This window comes from Rattus norvegicus, chromosome 3 (genome assembly GCF_036323735.1).
Source record: "Rattus norvegicus strain BN/NHsdMcwi chromosome 3, GRCr8, whole genome shotgun sequence".
Taxonomy (NCBI): domain Eukaryota; kingdom Metazoa; phylum Chordata; class Mammalia; order Rodentia; family Muridae; genus Rattus; species Rattus norvegicus.
Window position 1 is genome coordinate 140,009,291 of NC_086021.1, and position 6,775 is coordinate 140,016,065.

Here is a 6,775-nt window from a genome sequence, read left to right on the forward strand (position 1 = left end):
TCTGCCTGCTTTCATCCTGTAACCTGGGCTGTATTATACAAGAGAACTTGAGCAGTGCATTTCAAGAGAATCAGCAGAGACCTTCTGTTGGGCTAATTGCTGGGTTGGCTGGGACCTGCTCTGAAGGGATCCCTCAGTTCACTGAGTGGCAAGCCGAGGTCAGTCCTCGCTGTTGATGGAGCTGGGAGGAGGAGTGACCTAAGGACTCAGGACAGAGCATGTCACACACAGTTCTGCAGTTCTGTGTGCAGTCACTGTGTTCCTCAATGAGTCAGCCTGAGGTGGATTCCCAGGGAAGCCTTTTCCTCACTATCAATGTGGGATGTCACAAGTAAAACTTGTTGTGTTAGTAATCTAAGGCCATGTTGTCTTTGTCTTTTAGAGTAATTCCTGGCTGTGCCTACTACTCCTGCATACCGTGCTTTTGTGCATACTGTGCTTTTGTGCATACTGTGCTTATGTGCATACTGTGCTTTTGTGCATACTGTGCTTTTGTGCATACTGTGCTTTTGTGCATACTGTGCTTATGTGCATACTGTGCTTATGTGCATACTGTGCTTTTTGGGGAGGAGGGCAGGTTCATGTGCATCCAGGGTTCTTGCTCTTTCCAGGTCAGGATGAGAAGAAGGCCTAAGAGAGCATGAACAGGTGACTGATGCAGGTACAATAGGAGTTGTCAACTATCAGGCACTCTGTCCCAGAAGGAGCTGGGAGCTGCCAGAGAGGAGGCTACTTGTTGGGTAGATCTTCAGACTCAGCGTGGGTGAAGGAAGCACCCTTCCCCTTACCACTCTTCCTCACGGCTGCCCAACATCCTGTGTTTAAAGACTTGGCTTCTGCTTCCTGACTCAGTTCCTGGTTGAATGGGACCTTCCAGGAGCCTGCTGGGGTATAGACCAAGGAGCAAAGGAGAGTTCTTATTTAAGGGCTTTGCTGGGCTCATCTGTGGGTCCTGGGTCGTCCTCACATTCTTGCAGGGCTCGCCCATGCTCATGAGCACACATAGCCATTAGAATGTGGTCCACCTTTCTGTCCACTCTAGCCTCCCTCTCTTTGGGTTGATGGAGCGACCTTACCTGGGCTCTGTGCTCTCCTGTGGTGGAGGCCATTAGCATTGGGCTGCTGCTTCCCCGGGCAAGACATTCTCTCTTTTTTTCTAAAGGTCAAAAGCCCCTGGTGATGGGGGCACTTTAGGTGTGCTTTGGATGCTGACCTGTTAGGGCTTTAGGATGTAGGGATGATTTTGATACTACACTTGATCTTAGCCAAAAGGCCGAGAAGCGATTGATTTTGAGACTAGAAGGGCAGACTACACGCAAGCCAGAGCTTTATGACCGGCCAGTGATCCTCAGATCCGTTGGCTGTTTGAAGACCTGTCCCCACTCCCCCTTTATCAGGTGACTGCCTGGCTCTGTATCTTACTCGTCAGCCAATGAAGTAGCAACAGTGCATTATTAATAATTGCAATCAAACAGTGCTTAATATGCGCCAGACACAGTGCCGGGGGTTTGCATGCATGAGCTCCTTCAATCCAGAAGAAGCTCTGCCTAGGTGGTATTATCCCATCTCACAGATGGGAAAACTGAAGTTCTGTGCTAGACATTGAGACCAAAGCGAAGACAACAGACTTGAGGCTTAGGTAGCACTCTGTCTGGTCCGGTTACAGGCTGCAGGCAGCCTCACTTCCGACCAGCTGCTGTGAGGAACGGATGAGCTAATGCATGTAAGCCCTTAGCAAGGTGCCTGGCACCTAGTAAGCACTCAATAAACGGTAGTTGTTTTCATTTCATTCTTTCAACCTGAGCTCAGCGAGGAGTTCGGCCCACATTGATGGGCTGCCGGGGATTCAGCCACCACACTCTCACTGCCTGGACCTAGTTTGGTGTTCCTGTCCCCCCAAGAGAAGCTCTTCAGTGGTCCAATGGTAAGAGCCCTGGGCAGCAGCTTGGTGTTTCCATAGCATTGAGGCCAGCCTGACTGAGGGATGATGTGAGGTTGTTTGGCGTTCCTGTTCTTTTCCCTGTGGTGGTGGAGACTGCTCACAGGAGAAAGGCTGTTTGCTCTGACTTGGTGGTGCCTCTACTGGGCAGCCACGGCTTACCTTGCTCTGGGCCCTGCTCTCCCCAGCCAAGTTCTCTACTTCTGTTGTACGTCTCAGGAACCCTCGGTTCCCCCACAAGTGGATGATTTCGGAGTAGAGCAGAATAGAGAAAACAAACCTTAAGCTTCGTGTACCACCCAGAAGCCTAAGAGCCCTGCCTGAGCGCTGACAGCGTAACCACTCCCCCTCTTCCCTCTCTGTCTGGTTTCGTTTGTTGTTTTGAGACAGAGTTTCTTCATGTGTAGCCCTGGCTGTTCTGGAACTTGCTCTGAAGACCAGGCTGGCCTCAAACTCAGAGATCTGCCAGCCTCTGCTATCCAGGTGCTGGGATTAAAGGTGCCACCACCACCTGGGTTTTCTTTCTTAAAAGGACAGGTTAGAGCAGGCGACCATTGAGGACAGGTGACGTGAGTGTTTGTTCTAGATTAGCAACAAATCACATAGATTGGGTTTTTTTTCCCCTACAAGAAGAGATTTATTGAGAGGAACACATAGGTTGTTAATCATGGAGAGATATTTAATTCAGTTTTCTGAATAGATACTGGGAATTGGGGGGGAGTGAGTCTGTCTGTCTGTCTGTCTGTCTGTCTGTGGTCTTCACCTTTATTGAGTGGCATTGGCTAACATGACCCAGGAGATTCTCACACTCTGTTAGTAGTAAGGGGGAACTTCTGCTCCAGCTGTGGAGTGTCCCGGGTGTTAGTGAGGCCCATAGGCCTGTTGCTGGGGTTCAGATATGGAGCTCCTCTTGTTCTTCTGCACTTGTGTTTGCCAGCCCTGATCCCTCCTTTGCCATGCCATCTGATGGACAGGCAGTCCTTTTATCTAGAGGGAAAAGTCTGATGCCAATAGAGGTCCTGAGTGCTGCTCTCCCAGGCTCTGGCCAGGCCCAGCTCCATAGCTCCTGAACGAATGTCCGAGTTCCCTGAGTGTCTGAGAAGGCCTAACCACACAGCCACCTGCTCTAAGTTACACTGTTTTTAGGTCTCACCTCAGCCCTTTCTGCTTTCCTTACTAGAATACCCTTTCCTCATCCACCAGGTTTGTGTGCTGGTTCAACGGACTTTTCTCAAAGGAACACTGAGGTAGAAAGAGGGTGAGAATGTTTTTCCAGTGAGTTGAATGTGCATACATGTTTATGAGAGTCCTCTGTATGAGCTTTCTTCTCGCTCATTGGTTTGTCTCAGGCCACACTGGGAGGTGTCTAGGGCTGAACATAGGGGAGAGAATGGAGACAAGGGAGCCACTCAGACTCTGGGGGCAGCAACTCTTCATCTGGCTCGGACTCCTGAGAGCCACAGGAACAGCAACAGGACCCAGAGCAGTAAAAGGGGTTGGGAGTCACACAACTCAAGGTAGACTCAGACCAGTGCAGTGCTCCTGGTGGCCATAGGGACCAGAAAACACCTTAGGAAATCTCTCCATCCTGGGAGTTGTGGAGAGCTCACTGGCCTCTTCTAGAGTCTGTGAACCCAAATCTCTGCTGATGTTTAAACACTTTCCAAACAGCAGCAGGGATCACAGTGGCAGACAGGACACACACCCCAGGCTGTTTCTCAGCCTCTTCCATTGTGCGGAGGGAATACTTACTTCACTTAACGCACAGTGCCTGGTGGCTTTCCTGCCCTCAGACCTGGGCAGTGGCACTCAGTCCCTGGCTGTGTGAAATCCATGTGGCAGTCCTCTGGTCTCCCCAGACAGGCATGTGCGTGTGTGTTCTGTCCAGCCCGGGCTTCACCAGTCAGTGTTGCCACCACGTCCGACCTTTCTCTCTGCACTTAGGATTGGTGTTCACCACACCCGTAGATTCCTTTCAACGCAGTATAAGAATGTGATATATTGTATATTGGAAAGTATTTACCTTATTTATATACCTGAATGTTCCTATTAAACAAATAAACATATACTAAATTCTAGGCTGTGTGTGGTTTTTGATGGGAGAAGCCCTTTTAAAAAGTTATTATCTTATGTGTATGGATGTTTTACCTGCATGGATGTGTGTACCAAATATGTGCCTGTTTGCTGGACAAACCAAAAGAGGGCACCAGATCCGGCTGCAACTGGAATTACAGGTGGGTGTTGGGAATTGAACCTGGGTCCCCAGAAGAGCAACCGGTGTTTTTAATCACTGAGCCATTCATCTCTATTCCTGAGGGGTTAGTTTCTATGTTTGTTTTTAGGCAGTCTCACTACGTAGCCTGGGCTGGTGTGGGATGCGTTTTGGGGTCCAGCTGTGGTTCCACATCCTCTTCCCAGACCCTGCTACACACCAGGCTGGAAGGATGGAGCAGAGTCTGGCTGGGAGTGAATGCAGGGGGGTGGTGTTGAGTTGGGGACAAGCAGGTTTAGGAGAAGGCCTTCTCCAAGGATCTAAGTATTACAGCTCTTTAGGACTTCTCTGGTGATCTTCAATGAAACAGCTGTGTATCTGCTTGAACTAAGAGATGCTCTAACCTGGCCGCAGGTGAAAAATAATCAGGGTGTTTCGGAAAGTTCCAGTATCCAGGCAGCTGAGACCAGTTAAATCAGAAATGTTAACTTGAACATCATCGTCATTATTATTATTATTATTATTATTTTTAAAGAAGCTCGCACTGTGCTTCTAATGTGCAGCAATGGATGGGTAAAAATGGTTGACTCTCCTGGCAGTGAAAGCAGTCTTCTGACCTCCAAGGTGGCTGGCCCCCTCTGCTGGAACATCCCCAGAATGCTCCCAAGTGACCCTTCTGGTGCAGTGATGCTCTCAGGCCGGTGGCGGCCCCTGGTGTAGAGTGATGTGTATCTCTGGTTCCTCTGCCAACTTCTCCTTGCTCCTCAGCCTTGACTTTTCTTGAAGAGTGAGTGTCTGGAATATTTCCCACCCGTCTCCTGTCTCTCCTTTAGTTCCCTGACCTTCCTTTGTCCCAAGTTTCTCATCTTTATTTTTCAGGACAGACTGTTCCCCAAGTCCCTCTACTGCTATGCTGGCCATCATCTAGATAGACATTTATCCTTTTGGGGTTCCCCATCACTGCCTGTAGGTATGTGTATGTGAGTGCATCAGAGGGGCTCTGCGTGGAATTTCTGTGCCCTGAAGATCTCCAGAGTCATTGCTAAGAGGCAGCTGTTTCCTCCTCATTCAAGGCCCTCTTACTTCCTGCACCATGGGTCACCATGCAGAGGACTCATGCAGGAGCTCCATGCATGACAGGTGCAATCTCCCATGGAGAGCATGCGTGGCTGGCCCCTTCCTCAGGTGTAGCTGTTTAGCTCTGTATTTTGATTAGTTTATGTCTCAAGGACAGTTTCAATAGTATAAAGACTACCCAACATACTTCAACCCAATCACCCAGATGTTAACATTTACCACATTGATATTTTTCTCACGCCTTCTTCCTGAACCATTTGAAACTGTGGGCCTAGTGTCCCTTTACTGAATTATTCAACGTTCATGTTACCCCAGTGTGTCCTTCATAGTGGAATAACATGAATTTCCTTTTGAACAGTTAGAAATTTTCTTGGGTAAGGATAGAGTACACATGTAACCCTAGCAATTTGAAGACTATGGCTGGTGACTTGTAACCTGGGCTACATAGCAAGACTGTTTTTGAAGAAGAAAAATTGGTCTTATCACTAGCAATAAAATACAGAAACACCAGATGCTCATTTAAACTAAAAAATGTAGCATTTTCTAGAACTTTCCTATTACAGCACCATTCTTATTGCTATTAAAAAAATATTCTCAGATCCCAAATAGCAAGTGGACCAACTAGTAAACATCTTTCCTATGGTCCAAAGGCTCGTCTTGCTGCTCTTTCAGAAAATAACATTTTAGTTATTTTTCTAAATTTTTATTTGTAGTAGTTTAAGAATTGTGTTTTTATTGTGTGTGGTCTGTGTATGATGTCTGTTGTGTGTTTCTGTGTGTTTGTGTCTCTGTATGTGTGTCTGAATGTGTCTGTGAGTGCTTTTGTATATGTGTGTGTGTTTGTGCAAGTGTGTGCGTGCATGCGTGTTTGGTGTCTGTGTCTGCGTGTATCTGCATGTGAATGTGTTTATCATGGTTTTTTTGTTTTGTTTTATTCTGGTTTGTTTTATTTGCCTGTTTGTTTTTGGAGACATAAATAGAGACAGACAGAAGAAATTGGGGGAAGATCTGGGAGGAGATTGAGGGGGAGGAATCATGATCAGAATATATTGTATGAAAACATGTATTTTAGCATTTTAAATTGATAATATTGATGAAACAGGGCTCACTTTCTTCAGTCATATTCCCAACTCTTCAGCAATCCTCACTGCTCTAGACAGTTTCTTCTCACATCTTAGAATACTAAGCCCCTGTTTGATCCATGCTGCAGAACCACTCAGTGAGACAGAAGTGAAAGCCTGATGCTGTAGAGAAACCAGAACCACAGGACAGGGGAGAGGGCATAGGACAGGGAAGGGGGCACAGGACAGGGAGGGGGCATAGGACAGAGGGGGCCATAGGACAGGGAGGGGGCATAGGACTGAGGGAGGACCATAGGACTGAGGGGGGCATAGGACAAGGAAGAGGGCACAGGACAGGGAGAGGGCATAGGTCAGAGGGGGCCATAGGACATGGAGGGGACATAGGACTGAGGGAGGACCATAGGACTGAGAGGAGACCATAGGACTGAGAGGAGACCATAGGACTGAGGGGGGCATAGGACAGGG

At 48.0% G+C, this 6,775-nt stretch overlaps 1 pseudogene; it reads right to left on the reverse strand.

Moving 5' to 3' along the window:
* Positions 1-1,224: 1,224 nt before the first annotated feature.
* Positions 1,225-1,285, reverse strand: LOC120102115 (U2 spliceosomal RNA; annotated as a pseudogene).
* Positions 1,286-6,775: the final 5,490 nt, after the last annotated feature.